Source organism: Anabrus simplex, chromosome 4 (genome assembly GCF_040414725.1).
Source record: "Anabrus simplex isolate iqAnaSimp1 chromosome 4, ASM4041472v1, whole genome shotgun sequence".
NCBI lineage: Eukaryota > Metazoa > Arthropoda > Insecta > Orthoptera > Tettigoniidae > Anabrus > Anabrus simplex.
The window spans coordinates 114997927-115016484 of NC_090268.1; positions in this window are offsets into that span (position 1 = coordinate 114997927).

An 18558-nucleotide genomic window follows, 5' to 3' on the forward strand; every position below is an offset into this window, starting at 1 on the left:
AAGTCACGGAACGAGTGGCTGCACGGTTTGATTGATGTAGCTGTCAGCTTGCACTTGGGAGATAATGGGTTTTAACTCCACTGTTGGCAGCCCTGCTTCCTTCCTACTCCTAGCCCTTTCCTATCCCATTGTCACTATAAGACCTATCTGTATTGGTGCAGGGTAAAGAATTTTTTTTTTTTTTTTAAAGACATTCAGGTGCTTTACTTTGATAATGTAATGTCTCATTGGGGTTATGTACTATTTAATAATAATAATAATAATAATAATAATAATAATAATAATAATGTTATTGGCTTTATGTCCCACAAACTACTTTTCGGATTTTGGGGACGCTGAAGCACCAGAATTTTGTTCCGCAGGAGTTCTTTTACGAGCCAGTAAATCTATTGACACGAAGCTGATGTATTTGAGCACCTTCAAATTCCACCGGACTGAGCCAGGATCGAACCTGCCAAGTTGGGGTCAGACGGCCAGCGCCTCTACCGTATGAGCCACTCAGCCTGGCAATGTGTTATATTGCTTTTTATAGTCGTCCGGTATTGACTATTTATGAACCGTTATTCTTGCCAAATTGACCATGATCCATTTGAGGATGACATTAAATCCATAGTCTTACATGTGGGCACAGATTTGTTTCCTATTCTTTCACTGCCTACTACAGGGAGTGAGTGACCTGCCTAAAGTTGCTATCTAGTGAGTAGCTTGTGAACATAATGAAAATCATAAGGAATATTGTTAAAGAACAATCGGAAGTTTAAAAAACCATAACTTAGCAGTTGCTTTGTCACAGTTGATTATTTCACGGTCAGCTGATCACGTTTACATTTGCTTTCAGATATTTTAAAAATAGTTCTTCACTATAAAGAAACTGATCCACACCAATTAATTAAAAATTATAAATATAGAGAAGTCACACAAAACATAAAACTGACAGATAACTTAGAAGAACTGGTTCCAATTCTCAGGCAACAAGCTGAAAATTTAGCCCCATTGAACACACGTAAAAGACATGCCTGGTGGACCTCAGAAAGTGACACAATTCATGAAGAAAGACTCGGGCATGTTTAAAATTTCAAACACACAAAACAGACGAAAGTGCAACCAACCTCAAAAATATCAGGAAAAAGTTCACACAAACTATCAGGCAAACCAAAAGACAATCACAGAAAGATTACCACAAAATCAATTCCAGAGAGTTTTACAAAATGTTTGGAAGACAAGTACAAAAATTTGCCCCTCCCACATTAATGTTGAAAAGTGAGGATGGAAAAATGACACATAATGACAAGGAAAATGCCGAAATCATGGCAAAAGCATTCATTAAACTTTTGAATTGTGAAGGACCCCAGGAACTTTTAGCAATTAATACAAACGCCCATCAAAGCCCCGCCTGAACTCATAAACCCCCCAACAATCCAAGAGGTGGAAACAGCACTCAGAAAGTGGAAAAATTATAAGGCATGTGGAGAAGACCAAGTTTTTGCAGAAATGTGGAAATATGCCAGTGATACAGTTCGAACATACTTACACATGGCCCTAACAAAAATCTGGATAACAGAAAAGTTCCCCAAACATTGGACCAGAGCCATAATCCACCCACTCCACAAAAAAGGAAATAAAATTAATCCAGATAATTATAGAGGTGTCTCTCTCTTAGACTGCTCATACAAGAATTTCTCCCGAGTCCTATACAGGAGGATGAAAGAGCAACTAGAGAAAGAATTAGATGAATACCAAGGAGGCTTCAGACCTTGGAGAAGCTGTGCAGAACAAATCATCACTTTAAAATTAGCCATAGCACATTACAAGAAGCAAAACAAACCTCTTGCAATAACCTTCGTGTACTTTAGAAAAGCTTACGACTTATCCATTGTAACGGTTCAAATCCCCTTACAAGGTGATATCTGTATTATTATTATTATTATTATTATTATTATTATTATTATTTTTATATCTGTATTATAATTGTTATGTCTATATTATTATTATTATTATTACTATTGTAACTATTATTATTGTTCAGTTCAATTCTGTAATGATTATCACTTGCGTGAGTGTAGTTAATTTGATACATATGTATGTGTGTGTGTGTGTAGATTAACGTTAAAGACGTGTACAGTGAGGGTTGCTGTATGATAATGGGTGGATCTATTGTGTGTAATAACTTGTGACATTACAACATTGTGCAATACTGCTGGCGTAACTGCCGAATCATCGCTCTGTCATTGAGTGCATTTGGCGGTGAGCTCATATTTTGGAGAAACCTATTGCTGCCCCAGGCAATTTCAACATAGTATGTAACATTTGGAGCCGGTGGGAGTAATATTATAGTTATTTCTGGAGATTGTGTCTGCTAAGGCAATATATACTTGGACCCGTGTCTTATAGCGTCAGTCAGATGGATGGTGAACAGTGAGAGAGTCAATTGGAAGGTGAGACTTAAGTCGGTCAGTTCAGTTGGAGGGAGAGACTTGCCATGAAGTCATATAGAAGGAGAGACTTGCCCTGAAATCATATGGATGCAGACACTTGCCAGGAAGTGTTGTACTGAGATGATAGTGGTCAGTCATCTGGATGGAGAAGCAGCAGTCACATGGATACTTAGTCGTCAGTGAAACAAAAAGGATACATCACCAAATTAGGATTGAGACACCTACAGCAGACACCAACTCAAAGGAATATGTTGTAATTACACTCAAAGTGTTGAAGGTACAGTCTAGTGAACCAGTAAGGGATAAATTTCGTGTACAATTTTTAAATGTCCGTTCAAGAGAAATTCAAATTTAATGCCTAGTTTCTTTCAGTTGTAATATCATAATTTTGTATTTTCATCTGATATATTGCAGCAGATTTTACTATTTTTCTTAAATAATTTAAAGAATATATTTTGTTCTATTAAATTAATTTATCGTTTTATTTCAATGGTAGAATTAGATAACCTCAAATTTAGTGGGGAAATAAAACCTATATGGTATGTTGTCAAAAGTAAGCTTATTACCCCACACCCTAGAGATCAAGACTGTCATTCTATTATTGCTGCAGTGAGTTGTAGCTGGCACCCATCAAATATTGTATGTGTAAGTAATCAGGTAAGAATTAAGTGTGAGTACAAGGTCTGACGATTGAGTATTTTATTTAATGAATGTTAATTTTCATATTTTTCATTCTAATTCAGTTTTATATTTTTAAAATAAGTGAGTCAGGAAACTCTACACCGTAGACCTTCAGTGCTGAAAATTTTAAGAAATTTTGGGCTCTATCCAAAATTAATCAAATTGATAGAACTCACCTTAACCAACACTAAATCAAAAGTCAAGTTTAGAGGGGAATTTTCTCAGCTATTCTTCATAAAAACAGGCTTAAGACAAGGAGATTGCTTTTCACTGCTGCTGTTCAACAGTGCCTTGGAATAAATAATGAGGGAATGGTACAAGATTAACCCGAAGAACATACGAATTGGAAGACCCAAAGACAACATAAATTATAATTGCCTAAGATTTGCTGATGATTTTCTCTCTTGTCCAACAATATTCAGGAACCAGACAAGTTATATCACTACAGGAAATAGCACAGAAAATTGGTCTTGGAATATCTTTTGAAAAGACAGTAATCATGTTTACTGACCCACCACTCATAAACAAACTTGCCATAGTAAACCAAGAAAAGAAAATGTAGATAAATTTGAGTATCTGGGAGAAACCATAACGTATAACCTCAATGAAAATCTAGCATGGCATAACAGAATAAATAAATTGACCAGAGCAGAATATGTCACCAAGAATACCTACGAAAAAAAGGCCTGTCTATAGCAACAAAATTAAAACACTACAAAACAGTCACTCAACCAGAAATAACATACGCAAGTGAAACCATCTTCAAAACAACTAACACTGCACAAATAGACAAAATAACTCAAGATAAAGGAAGAATCATTAGAATGTGCACCAAAAAATCATACCAAAAAGATGGACACTGGAGAGTATCTGCTAATGAAACAGTCTACAAGGAAATAGAACCAGTAATGAGCACAATCAGGAAGAAACGCATTTCATGTTTTGGACATCTAATCAGGACCAAAGAACAGGATCATCAGGAGAATAATAGAAAAATTATGGAATAGTAAGTGCAACATTAAGTGGATTACAGAAATCAAGGAAGATATGGATGAACTACAAATTACAGTGGAAGACCTAAGAAACAAAACCGACAAAATCAGGAAACTCGCAGACAAGCAAACCAGACTGCAAACCTGGATCAACAAACAGACAATAGGAAGGGTGATTTCTGATGAAGAAAGAAGGATAAGATCAGAGAGAATGAAGAAGTACTGGCTAGAGTGATCCAGTGAAGGCCATAAAAGGTAAATAATAATAATAAAAGGAATTAAAAGTAAAGAACTGATGGTGAACTGCTGTCAATATTCACTTTCGAATTGCCACAAAAATGTTCATATCTACTATAAATTAGAGATGGGAGTAACATATCGTAACATGATACTGTACCCTATTCCATCAGTGTAAGCTGTTCTAGAAATAGTATGTTCCTCCGGAGACCCTAATACAAAAGTAACTGAGCCAAATCAAGGGAAGGGGAGGAGTTTCTGATCGGCTATCGGAAATCAGGAAGCATAGCAGCTCTTACTAAAGGCACACTCATGCGCAGGTGCGAGCGATAATTTTGTAACAGTTTAGAGGCATTACTGATATTCCTACCCTGTTACTTGCTGGTCGGTTACAGATATTCTGTATTTATCCAAAGTGCTTTGTATTAGGCTTACAGGTGGTGATACATATAGAAGCGTAGTTCCTCTAAACTGTTACGCGTGGTCTTCCCACTTTGCATCTCGTGTTTTATGCCGTAATGTGAACAAAGTGCTAAAGACCCGATACGATTGGTGTGGACAAAAACTCAATTACAGGGAAATGGTTTCTTAGAAACACATTGTAAGAAGGTACATAATAATAATAATAAATCAACTGTTTAATGTAATTCTCATTAATGAACATGGTATTCAAGTATCAGGTCCAGAAAAGCTATCATAAGTGCCATCACATGTATCTGTCCCTCCTGAAACTTTGTCACCAACTGCAACCTGCAAGGCAGTGCAACGACAGCTATCATAAGTACAAAGGAAAAGGAGTGATGTACAGAGTAAGATGGTGGACAAGCCACTTACACAGTTGTTTACAGCATATTCCCAACCTTCATCATGTGGTGGAAGATGAAGATTTTGGAGACTTTTATACTGGATTTCCAGAGCAAGTTGGCTACACAGTTTGCGTCGCGTAGATGTTAGCATGTATTTGGGAGATGGTGGGTTTTGACCCCACTGTCGGCAGCCCTAAAGATGGTTTTGGGTGGTTTCCCATGTACACACCAAGCAAATGCTGGGACTGTTCCTTAGTTGAGGGCATGGTCGCTTCTGTCCTAGCCCTGTCCTGTCCTATCCCATCGTCACCATAATATCTGTCTGTGTCAGTACGACATAAAAAAAAAGCGTTCTTGATTAAACTCTGCTTATATCTTGGCTGATAGCATCTTTTATTCTGGTAGCATCTGAAGTGTATATGACACTCGTTCGTCAACATGTTTTATAATGTCGGGTCTGAGTGTGTGTTTAAATACAGATCCTTGGGCATCTAGGAATACACAGAGATACCTAGCAATCATGGTGATTTTTACAAATGAAGGTTTTGAAGAATTCGTTTTTGGAGTCTATATGGGCCATTACAAATATTTTCTAGGAATAGTCAAGAATGTGAATAACGAGCCAGCAAAAGGGAGAGTGGGAGAGAAGAAAGTGAGATGCTATTTGTAATTACTTACTAAGGTGCGGTTAGGGGTTGCAAGAGGCAGCAGGTATAGTGAATGTTCCTCCCAAAAGTTGACCTGCAACTTGTATTATGTTACGTTTATATCCTAATGCTCCAACCTAATACTACACTGTAATGGATACATAGAAACTGATACTGGAAAGTAACTGTTTGTCCCATCCCTACTAGAATTTTCAAATTTGATTGTCATATAGTTTGGAATGGTTGCTTCTTAAGTTTGGAAAGGATTAGTCAGACAGTGGTGTAGCATTTTTCGACTGTAACCTGTAAAAAGGATATTACTCTTGTTAAAATGCTAGCAATTACCTTGAACATTTCACTTTTTGTAACTTGTAAACTTGTAAAGCAGTAGCAGTTATAAAGAACATAACAGAATGGTTCATCTGAGTCCATGGTTTTGCATTCAGCTATGTTGGTGAATCGTTTCAAATGAACCAGTTTTTCTAAATGAATCAGATTCCTCTTCTCTGCAACATACTAGTTGAACATTGAGCTGCATGCAGTGGAATCTAGATAGCAGGTTCCTCCATACAAGGGACACCCTTGATCTCGAATGCTCTGAATCTCAAGAAAATATGCTTAGAATATGGATCATTCATGACAAGATATATAAACTGAAAACTCAATTTCAGAGATTTTAAAAACGCTCTTTTCATGCCATGTTGCACTGTTCAGCATCTGAATTATGTTGATAAAGCTTAGTTACTATTTGTTTTCACTGTACGATAGACACGTCCCAATGAAAAGAGCACGAGTCACTTGCACAGCAGCTCCTTGGCTAGACCAATAAATTCGTGAACAGATGACTCGTAGAGATAAGGTCTATAAAATCTACCATTATGTTAATTCAGTTGTAAAATTTGAGACTGAGGAACAAAGTAACACAAATTATTCATAATGCTAAAATTCGCTTTGCCCACTCTCAGCTAAATTCCAATGGCAGAGCTAAGCTGTGGAGATCAGTTAAAGACCTAAGTTTAGGTAAGGCTCCTGAAAGCAGCAAATTCATTAATAGCATAGATATTGAGGAGCTGAGCAGCCACTTTGTGACAAGACCGAATCCGATAGAAGAACAAAGAAAAAACAATATTTGAATAAATGTGATCAGAAACCAAATACTAACCAACTGTATTTCTCTCATGTCTCAACCTGCTCAAGTGAAGCAAGTATTCCTGTCACATAAGCTCACGTGCTACTGGTTGTGATGGTTATTGTTTGAAGGTTTTGAACAATGTAATAGATATTATCCTTCCCACCTTAACTCATATAATAAATACATGCTTATGATTGGCATTTTTCCTTCGCAGTGGAAGCAAGCTTTTATTCGCCTGATCCCAAAAAACAATAATCATACTTTATCTGAAGTACTCGGTACGGTGGAGATGGTGGAAGAGGCAACCCATCCTTCTGGTGGTGTACAGATGGAACCTACTGCCTTGTAGGACGAAGAAGGCATCCTCAAAGGCTAAGGGAGTATTACCTTTTCTGTCCAAAATTCTTGAAAAATTAGTTCATAAGCAGATTATGACATACATAGATAAGAACAATTTACTTAATAAATATCAGTGAGGATTTTGCCCTAACCATAGTACTACAACAGCTCTGGTGAAAGTAATGTGAATGTGCTGTGGATAATGGTCATCTAACAGTTTTAATACTATTAGATCTGAGTAACTCTGCAAATAATCTCACTCCTTGTGGGTGGGGTTAACTTCCAATAAGTAACCAGGGGAACCTGACCCCTACAGAGCGCGTCCCCAGGTGGCGGATAGGGGGCCCCTACAGTACGTAGGGCTGGTTTGAAATAACCAATACAACCCGCGGACCAACAGGTAGCCCAATTCCTGGGGGCTTTAGAATACTGGGACACCCTCTCTCCAGGGGTCATAAATATGGAGGGCCCTTGCCCTGGGTTAAGGGTGAAGACCTCAACGGCATTTACGGTGGAGAAGATGGACTTGGGTACGGTGGAGATGGCGGAAGAGGTAACGCATCCTTCTAATAATAATGTTATTTGCTTTACGTCCCACTAACTACTTTTTAAGGTCTTCGGAGACGCCGAGGTGCCGGAATTTAGTCCCGCAGGAGTTCTTTTACGTGCCAGTAAATCTACCGACACGGGGCTGTCGTATTTGAGCACCTTCAAATACCACCGGACTGAGCCAGGATCGAACCTGCCAAGTTGGGGTTAGAAGGCCAGCGCCTTAACCGTCTGAGCCACTCAGCCCGGCACCCATCCTTCTGGGGGTGTGCAGATGGCACCTTCTGCCTTGTAGGAAGGCATCCTGAAAGGCTAAGGGAGTAAACCCTGAAAGAAAATCCTCTTTATACTTTAGGCCTAGCAAGTCAGCAGGAGAGTATTGAGTACAGTCGCTTTCAATAAGAAAAAGAGCCTCGGAAAGATGATTATAGACCGGACTGAGATGTCCTCTCAGACATTTGTAAAATATGATGACCGTAAGGCTGATGATATACAATGTTCTGAAAGGAAACCCAAAATAAATAAGGGATTCAAATACCGAATTGGAACTATGAACATTCTATCATTAACTGGAAAGGTAGAAGAACTCCTAGACATGATGGATAGAAGAAACATATCAATATTGGGTTTAAGTGAGACCAAATGGAAAGGGATTGGAAGTACGACACTTTGTGGAGGATACAAATTATACTGGAGTGGACAGGAGAAGCTAGCGAAAAATGGTGTTGGATTCTTAATTACTGAAGGGACTGATGCTACAGCTGAAGTTATCTGCAAATGTGATAGGATCATTAAACTGTTCATGAAACTGGAGTACACTAAGTACACCGTCATACAAGTGTGTGCCCCACAGACAGGCTGCAGTGAGGAAGACAAAGAGAAATTTTGGCAAGACCTGGAAGATACAGTTAATGAGGAAAATATTATTATTGGAGATTTAAACGTGCAAGTTTTGGTAGACAGACTGGGGTACGAGAACATCGTTGGTCCACATGGATTTGGACAAAGGAACCCAGAAAGAGAACAACTATTAAATCTGTGCAGAAGAAATGATCTTATAATCAAAAATACATTCTTAAAAAAAAAAAAGACAATCACAGAGTAACAAGGTACAGTTGTGATGGCCAGTATAGAACATTGACTACGTAATCACGAATAAAGACGCTGGTAGATACATCACAGATGTAAAGGTCATTCCTAGTGAAAGCATAGACAGTGACCACAGACTGCTGGTAGTAGACTTCAAACATAAGACTAATGAAACGCAAAAAATTATTATGAACAACCAAGGATTAAAAATTCGAAGTTTCAAGAAGTCCTAATAAAGGAAGAACACAAACTAAGGATTTAACAGAGTCTGCCAAAGGGTGAAGTAACCAATGTTAATGAAGAGTGGAAAGCTTTCAAAGACACCTTTGTGGGAGAAGCTAAAAACGTATGTGGAGTTAAAAGTTCCATCAAAAGAAAAACTGAGACACCATGGTGAATGATAGAGTGGAAACAGCTGTGAAAGAAAGAAACCAAATAAAGAAGGCAATGGACAAGAAAAAACAAAAGACTGGGAGAAGAACGCGATGAACAAGAAATACAAAGACTCCAAGGAATATACTTTACTTGCTGTAAAGAACATTGTAAGGGAAGAAAAAGAGAAGAAATGGAGTGAGTTTAGGCTACAGACAAACTGGAAGAGGACAGTAGAGGAGAAATTGCTATACAGAGTAGTGAAAAACAAGTGAAGGGATCAAGAGACCATAAAAGCATTAGAACCTGATGATGGATCTCTGGCATAAGAAGAGGGAGAAATTAAACAGGAACTAAAGATCTATTTCGAAATGATGCTGAATGGAGATACAGGAAACATAACAACGGATAGAGGAGAGCCAATTCGAGGAACCACAACTGAACCACCAATTACATGGCTTGAGGTTGAAAATGCGCCAAAGAGCATGAAAGGAAAGGCAGTGGGCATAGACGAACTAAGTGCAGATATGCTGAAAGTGGCGGGAATTCCAGGAATCCAATGGCTCTACAGACTGCTCAACAATATGTTGTATGTTGGGTATTCAGCCCGAAGGCTGGGTTGATTCTCTGCAACTCCGCCAACAGCTGTCATAAATAGCCTAGGCGTCACTGAAGAAGCGTACTAGAGAAATGAGCTCAACAAGATATGGGAGGAAAATACTATTCCTGAGGGCTGGAAGATGGTCATCATTGTACCTCTGTTCAAGAAAGAAAACCGACGAAAATGTACTAATTATCGTGGTAATACACTACTGTCTTGTCCTGAAAATATTGGAAAAGATAATAGAGACCAGAATCGGAGATATTGTTGAACCAATTTTGGAAGAAGAGCAGTATGGTTTCAGACCAGGAAGGTCGACTGCAGACCTTATATTTGCAATTAAGATGCTAATGGAATAATACTGGGAGAAGAACAAGCCTTTATTTCTAACAGTTTTGGACATTGAGAAAGCCTACTTCATTGTACCAAGGGAAATAATTTGGCAATGCATGAAAGAACTTCTAGTGCGAGACAGCCTCATGGACAAATTGAAAATGTTGTATAGTGGGAATAGAAGTTGTATTCAAGTAGGACATGGTTTGTCGGACTGGTTTGAAACAAAGAGAGGAGTGCAGCAGGGCAGCTCATTGTCACCACTTCCATTTATTATCGTGATGAATGTAGTAATGAAATCTATTAAAAGGAAAGAACATGGAGATATCAAAGCCTTCACATTTCCAGATGTTGCTATCTGGGGTGACTCGGAAGAGGAACTGGGACAGAGAATGCAAAGCTGGAATGAGGAGTTTAAGAAATATGGTTTAAACATCAATAAGACCAAGATGGTGGTGATGAAGTATTGGGGAAGGAGTAGAACCAATAGTCATGTTAATTTTTTTTTTTGCTATGGGCTTTACGTCGCACCGACACAGATAGGTCTTATGGCGACGATGGGATAGGAAAGGCCTAGGAATTGGAAGGAAGCGGCCGTGGCCTTAATTAAGGTACAGCTCCAGCATTTGCCTGGTGTGAAAATGGGAAACCACGGAAAACCATTTTCAGGGCTGCCGATAGTGGGATTCGAACCTACTATCTCCCGGATGCAAGCTCACAGCCGCGCGCCTCTACGCGCACGGCCAACTCGCCCGGTGTCATGTTAAATGAAGCCCAACTGGACAGTATTCCAGTTTTCAAATACTTGGGTAGTGTTCTATCAAATTTATTTATTTATATCTTGTCAAAAGCTTAGATAAGTTTAAAATTAAATATAAGGGAAAAAATAAAACAGTATAAATACTTCAATGACGAAGAGCCACATTAAACTGTATGAGCCCAAAATCTAGCAACCTCAAGTGCATTTGACTTCGCTTTAACCAGGTCTTCTGTTGTGCAGCTGAATGGGCATGAACTACTTTGCAGCAAATGGGCTGTGGTCTGCTCTTCTCCACATACACACAAGGTACTGTCCACTTCGAAACCCCATTTCTTCTGGTTTGCCCTGCACCGCGTAACACCAGAGCGCAGTCTATTCAGTGCTCTCCAATTCACCCTCTTTTGGGGTCATCCATTGACTGATCCTCGTATATTGACTCCTGGCGCGCCATTCTTGCTTGCTGCGCTGTTCCTGCCAAGTGTTTCGGTTAATCTCAAGAAGCTTTTTCCAGACTTAAGCCGCTGGCATGGTGGCTCATATTCAAACAAAGGGTGGCTTCCGATGTCAACACCTTTCTCTTTTCTTTTTTGGCTGCCACTTCACGGCGGATATCGGGAAGTCTTGAAATTAAGTCAACACATAGAAGATGGTTTTGAAAGCCGGAAAATCACAGGAGATGCATTTATAGTTCTCTCGGCAGCATCTGATACTGTTAATCACCGAATTCTTCTAGGAAAGATATTAAGCATGACAAAGGACTTTCATCTGACTTGTGCCATTAGAAACCTACTACAAAATCGAAGTTTCTTCGTTGAGTTCCAGGGAAAAAGAAGCAGGTGGAGGATACAGAAGGACGGACTACCTCAGGGAAGCGTGTTGCCACCAATGCTTTTCAATATTTACACAAATGATCAGCCTCTTCCTGCCGGGACGAATAGTTTCGTCTATTCTGATAATTGTGTCATCACTTCTCAGGGGGATAACTTCGAGGCGATTGAATAAACATTGTCCAAAGCTCTAGACACTCTTGCTGGCTATTACAAGAAGAATCAACTAACACCAAACCCAACTAAGACGCAAACCTGTGTTTTCCATCTAAACAACAGAGAAGCTTCCCGAACTCTGAAGGTCACTTGGCAAGGCCTAGCATTACAACACAATCCTACCCCGAAGTACCTCGGAGTCACTCCGGATCGTGCCTTAACCTACAGAAAACATTGTTTGAACATCAAGCAGAAATTGGCTGCTAGAAACAATATTGTGCGGAAACTAACTGGAACATCTTGGGGAGCACAGCCAGACACAGTGAGGACATCTGCCCTTTGGCTCTGCTATTCCGCAGCTTAATACGCATGCCCGGTGTGGTACAAATCTTGCCATGCCAAAGCAGTTGATGTACTACTCAACGAAACCTGCCGCATTATTACTGGATGTTGGTGGTTTAATATATGTGTGATAGGCATCCAAGAATTACTGTTTTATTATCCTCTTTCTAAATTCATATTGTTCGGATGTTTCTTGATTTCGATAGCCTCGCGGATTTTCCTTTCCAGATTCCAATGGATAGCTGCTAGGATCTTGGTCTTGTCAAGTGATATTCCGTGTCTTGTTTCGTAGGAATGCTTGGTTACCGCTGAAATATGTGTTTTGATTCTTGGTGTGACGGATATGTTCTTTTAGGCGGGTTGAGATCAGACGTTTTGTTTCACCAACATAACACGCTCCGCAGCTACATTCAGTGTGGTATACTCCAGGAGCCTGTAGTTCTATTATCTTGCCGATCCTATCTGTCCGCGAACCTGCTACGCAGGCGTAGCAGGGGGAGAGGTGATACTCCCACGTGGCGCGTCCCAGGTGGCGGATAGGGGGGTCCTAACCGGCTTGCCGGCGGACTTGAGGGAAATAAAATACCTCTCGCGGACCAAACACACACCCCCTGTGGGTGGGGGAGGCTGACGAATAATACACCCACGGTATCCCCTGCCTGTCGTGCGAGGCGACTAAAAGGGGCGACCAAGGGATGAATGAATTAGAACCATGAAACTACTCTTGATTCGTACCATCATGCGGGGAACACCATGGGTTGCATGTACTTGCGAGTAGTATCACTAACATGGTACGAAATATGTTTGTGATTCGTTGCAGTAAAAAGCCTGGCCTGGTGGATTCCAGTACCCGTGCGTTGTACCCATGTGGGCAACACCGCGGGTCTGGGCGTAGCCTGTGAGTTGTACCACTATATGAGCGACATCGTGGGTCTGCGTTGCCTGTGATTAGTACTCACTATGTGCGGAACACCACGGGGCCCTTGGGACCGGCACCCGTGACTAGTACCCTAAGTGAGGAAACTCATCGGTTTGCGTTGGCTCTAAGTGGCGCCATTGTGTGCGAAACACCATAGGTCTGCGTTACCTGTACGAAGTACAGTACTTGTGAGTAGTACCATCTTTTGTGGAACACCGTGAGTCTTCGCTACTTCTGATTAATACCCCAATATGACACATACCATGGTTCTATTTTACTCGCGACATGTACCATTCTGTGGGGCCTTAGACGTGGATTTTGCACCCCCTTTAGACACCAAGCATCATTGTGCTTTATAAGTGGTTCCTTGGTCGGTAATAATGAAATTTTCGTTCTCTATTGAATCCGATCCACTGGTTTTTGTTTTTGTTTGTTTGTTTGTTTTGTGTTTTGTTGGGTTCCTGTCCATCCATTCATTCTTCATGCCATATTTTATTTTTATTTTGGTCAGTGGATGCCTTTACAATTTTTGTTCTTTCATTTCGTACCATTAGGGGCCGATGACCTTTGATGTTAGGCCCCTTAAAACAACAAGCATCATCATCATCGATCCTATCTGTAGTGTTTTTAATGTATGGAAGTATCGTTTTTTTGGGCGGGTCAGGTCTTGTTTCCCGTTGTATTCTCCTACGGCTACTTTTTCTTTGTTTTCTTCTGATTTTCTAAAGACTCGTTGGATGTTATTGAGCGAGTATACATTTCTCCTGAGGGTTCTCGTGAGGTGTTCTTTCTCTTCTTCGAGGTGTTCTGCGTCTGATATCGCTATGGATCTGTTAACCAGTGATGTTAGAACAGCCTGGTTTTGTGATGGGTGGTGATGAGAAGAGGCGTTCAGGTACCTGTCTGTGTGTGTGAGTTGCCTGTATTCTGTGTGACTCAGAGTCCCATGGATGTTGCGTTTTACTAGGACATCCAGGAACGGCAGTTTTCAGTTTAATTCGATTTCCATGGTGAACTGAATATTTACGTGAATAGAGTTGAGACAGATCTCATGAACTTTGCTGATAGATAAGAAAGGCAGGTATCCCTAAATATGTACCTAAAGTGTTCAGTACTAAGGGGCTCAGAGTTCAACTTGCAGTGCTTTCCTAGCCTTTTGACAAAATTTATCGTCACACACGTTTCCATATGAAAACTGCTGCTGATATACTATGACGCTTACACTCGTAGTTACTGGTACGTTGCCCAGCTCGTACTACAGAAGAATCGGTCTCGAAATTCTCGCGAGAGTCTTGAGACCTGCGACGTCAGGCTCGAGAGTCTTGAGCGAGAGCGTTGCCCATCACTAGAATGCACCAGTTTAAGAAATTAGTGAGGCATGCACCAAGGTTCTTGACTTATTCATCCATAATATCATCCAAACCTGCAGACCTCTGTACCTTGAGGTTTTGGATGATGTTTCCTGCTTCCTCAATGGTAAACATTATATCCAGTTAGAAAGTTTGAGCTACTACTGGCTGGGTGAGGTGTGCGAGATGTTTCCATTGGGACTCACCAGGCTTCCCATTCGAGATGAGCTGATGAATCACTTGATCTCGAGTAATAGTGGCCTGCATTGTGTTGTTTAATACCAAATATGCAGTGAAATGTTGCCCATGTGTTTCGGTTACATTCTGATGTGTTGATCTTAGCCTTTTACCTTTTTCTTTTACCGATTAGCTCGTTGAGCTTGTTGGATATGCTATTAATGGGAGGAGGAAGGACTTACTGTGATGTATCCTGGGCGAAGTTCAGTAGCAGAGCGGCCAACTTTCTCAATAGTGAGTATTTTCAAACTAAATGTGGTTGGAGAAAACCATTTTGTAGCTGGGCATGTGCGTTTTGAAAGTTTCGTATTCATAATTTATGAAACCAATAAAAAAATCCCTCTTTCTCTCACCCTTCTCCATCTTGTGGTACTTCAATTTGTGACTGGACATGTGCTGTTTGAAAGTTTCTTATTCATGATTTATGACACCGAAAAAAAATCCATCTTTCTCTCACTCTCCCCCTGCCCCTCCATCCCTCCCTCTCCACCATGTTGTGGTACTTCAGTTTGTAGCTTGACATGTGGTGTTTGATTCTTATTTATGATTTATGAAACTGATAAACAAAAACATTTTTCTCTCACTCTCCCCCCTGGCCCGCCATCTCTCCCTCTCCTCCATTTTGTGGTATACTTCTAGTAGTAAACACTAAGGTCACTGAACTTGAGGCTGAATCTGGCATTACTTCCATTTGTGCCAAGCTTGTCTCTTTCATCCTTTTTATCTTACCTCCCATCGTTCCCTGTTCTCTTTCAGCTCTGGTGGTATAAAGCCCTCAACCCCACACACTCCCTTTCTTTTGGGAATACCTTCATTCTTTAAGGAATCGTGTCTTACTTTTCCATCTATTATTTTTGTGTCTGATAAGCTTGTTGACTTGCCTCCTTAATATGATACCTCCCTACGCCACACACTATCAAGACAGCAATCACCCTCACCACCGTTTTACTTAGGGCATAACCATCAGTCATGTCCGCCAGCACTATCGGACTTCCAAACAAATATTAGCCGGCCGTTACCTTCAGTGACTGCGATGCCTTGAAATAATGACAATGTATTTAGTGATATTACAGTGCCATTGTTTCTGTTCGGAAAATTATGGGATATAATTGAATGGCGTATGTGAAATTGAGAGGAAAAGAGGAATTATAGAAAAAGTAATGTATATTTTTGTAAAGATTTTAATAGATGAAGTGAGTTGAAATTACAGGTAGTGTTTACAGCGTACGCTAAAAGAGAAATGAAAAGACAAGCTGCAGTGTCCCATGTCGTCAGGCAGGTCGTGTCCGAGGTTGTTCACTGTGGTGATCCTCAACCGACGTAGGGGTAGACTCCAGCTGTGTAGACGCTGGGGTAGACACCAGCAGCAGCATAAGGATAGGAGACGTACACGGCCTCCGAGCTTTTGAGGGATTCCTTGGGTGCTGCAGCCTGACCCTGTGGGAAGGGGAAGGGCACTGCAGTGGCGACGGCCACGAGGGCAAGCACGGCCATGACGACAATCTGTAAGCAAACCACATGACATTAGTTACTAATGTTGAAAACTTGCCTACTTGCCTAAAAATTACATTTTGTATGGTCACAAATTTTAGTCTTTTCTGTACTTCCTAATTGGGACTGGTTGATGTCCTTCGTAACGCTAACACACTGTGGAAGAATGTCCAGCATTCACTATTCCGTGTTTCTGTGCTGGTTATTAGAGCGGTATGTGGCATGGAAATAGATTTCTGTTAATTAGAACACAAGACACCCAGTACCCGGGACAAAGGAATTAATCAAACGCTACTAAAATCCTCAGTCCGCTCGGGAATGGAACCAAGGGCGCTCCGAACAGAAGGCCGCTACATTACCTGATACTGTCAATTTTCACTGCTTGTGAGATGTGTTCTGGAGCTCACGAGTTTCATACTTAGGATTTTAAGATTCCACTTACTTGTAAAAGCAAAGCCGTCTCAGTACAGGCCATGAAGACCCTTGGAGGGGTGGAAGGTAAAGGCTCCCACTATCCGTAACCTCGGCACTTGATGGGGTAGAGTGGTTAGCTCTACGCCCGGCCGCCTTTGCCCCCAGGAATTCACCTAGTACTCATTTTTGGTGTAGGCTTAGTGAACCTCAGGGCCATGTGCACCTCCGGAAGTTGTAATCTCGTTTCTTAATCCACTTAATTGTACCTGGCATTTTCCCCTCGTTCATCCTGGCCCACCTTTGGAGTAATTTTCTCGTCTTTCTTGACCGTAGCGGGCGAGTTGGCCGTGCGGTTAGGTGCACGCAGCTGTGAGCTTGCATCCGGGGTTCGATCCCCACTGTTGGTAGCCCTGAAGATGGTTTCCCGTGATTTCCCATTTTCACACTGGACAAATCCTGGGGGTATACCTTAATTAAGGCCACAACAAGAAGACTTGGTATTTTCAATTCATTAGGGCCGGACTGAGTAGCTTAGAAGGTAGAAGCGCTGGCCTTGCTAGCCTGAATTGCAGGGTTTCATTTTGGCTCAGTCCAGTGGTATTTGAAGGAGCTCAGATACTCCATCCTCCTGTCGATAAATTGCCCGACACGTAAGGCAACTCCGGTGGGACAACACTCCGCCACCTCGGCGTCTCCCAAATCCGTAAAAGTGGTTAGCGGGACGTAAAACGTTATTATTACATATCCGTCGGGAGAACACAAAGCTCAATGTTGTGTGCTGTTCCTGAATGCTGGATCACGACTTAGACGTGTGTAGCATTCATGATACACCATTTTGGCCTATCATGCATACGTTGGCAAGCATCCTCGCCCTCAGATGAGCCTGGTATTGCTTCTACTTTGCTGTTTTACCACAAATGAACCATTTAACACCTTCTGTGGGAGGGAGGGGTCGGTATCCCCTGTCCGTCGTAAGAGACAACTGGAAGAGGAACCCCCCGGGGCTCTCAACTTGGGAGCGTGGGTTCGTGACCACGGGTCCCCTAGCTGATTCTGGCATTGCTTCCACTTACTTGTGCCAGGCTTCTCACTTTCATCTATCCTATCCGACCTCCCTTGGTCAACTCTTGTTCTTTTCCGACCTCGACGTTATTAGGTTTGCGAGGGCTAGGGAGTCTTTCACGCCCGTCGTGGCCCTTCCTTTTGTCTTTCCGATCCTTCATTCTTCGAAGTGTAGAACCTCTTCCTTTTTTCTTTCAGATTAGAAGACCCCGGATTTCAGGCAAAAAAATAATTTGTTCCTGGAGAAATAACTTGAATTTTTATTTACACGTTTCATGTATTTGTAAGGTTGGTGGTCCTATAGTGCCTAAATTGACATTAGAACCTATACTTGCCTATATTAGGCCTGCTGTAATACCAACATTTTATCCCTTAATCTATTAAACATGCTTTTAATTTATTCCGAAAAACTAAAACTTCTGCCGACTCTTTTTCAGTATCTTGAACTTGAACTCTATTCTTGATCTTGAAATACTTTTCAAACAAAATCTTAAAAGTCAGAAGCTGTAAACCACATTCCCCGAAAAGTCCTTACGAACCTCCCCCACTAAACACGCTCGTAGTCAGTGCGTCACGAGGCTGTATACAGTGTGTATTGACCTGCTGGAAACAAAACTCTCCATTTAATTCTCTGAGAACACCACGTACATATTACGCTGGCGTAGCAGGGGGAGAGGTGATACTCCCACGTGGCGCGTTCTAGGTGGTGGATAGGGGGGTCCTAACCGGCTTGCCGGCGGACTTGGAGCAAAATAAAATAATTATCGCGGGCCGAACACACATACCCT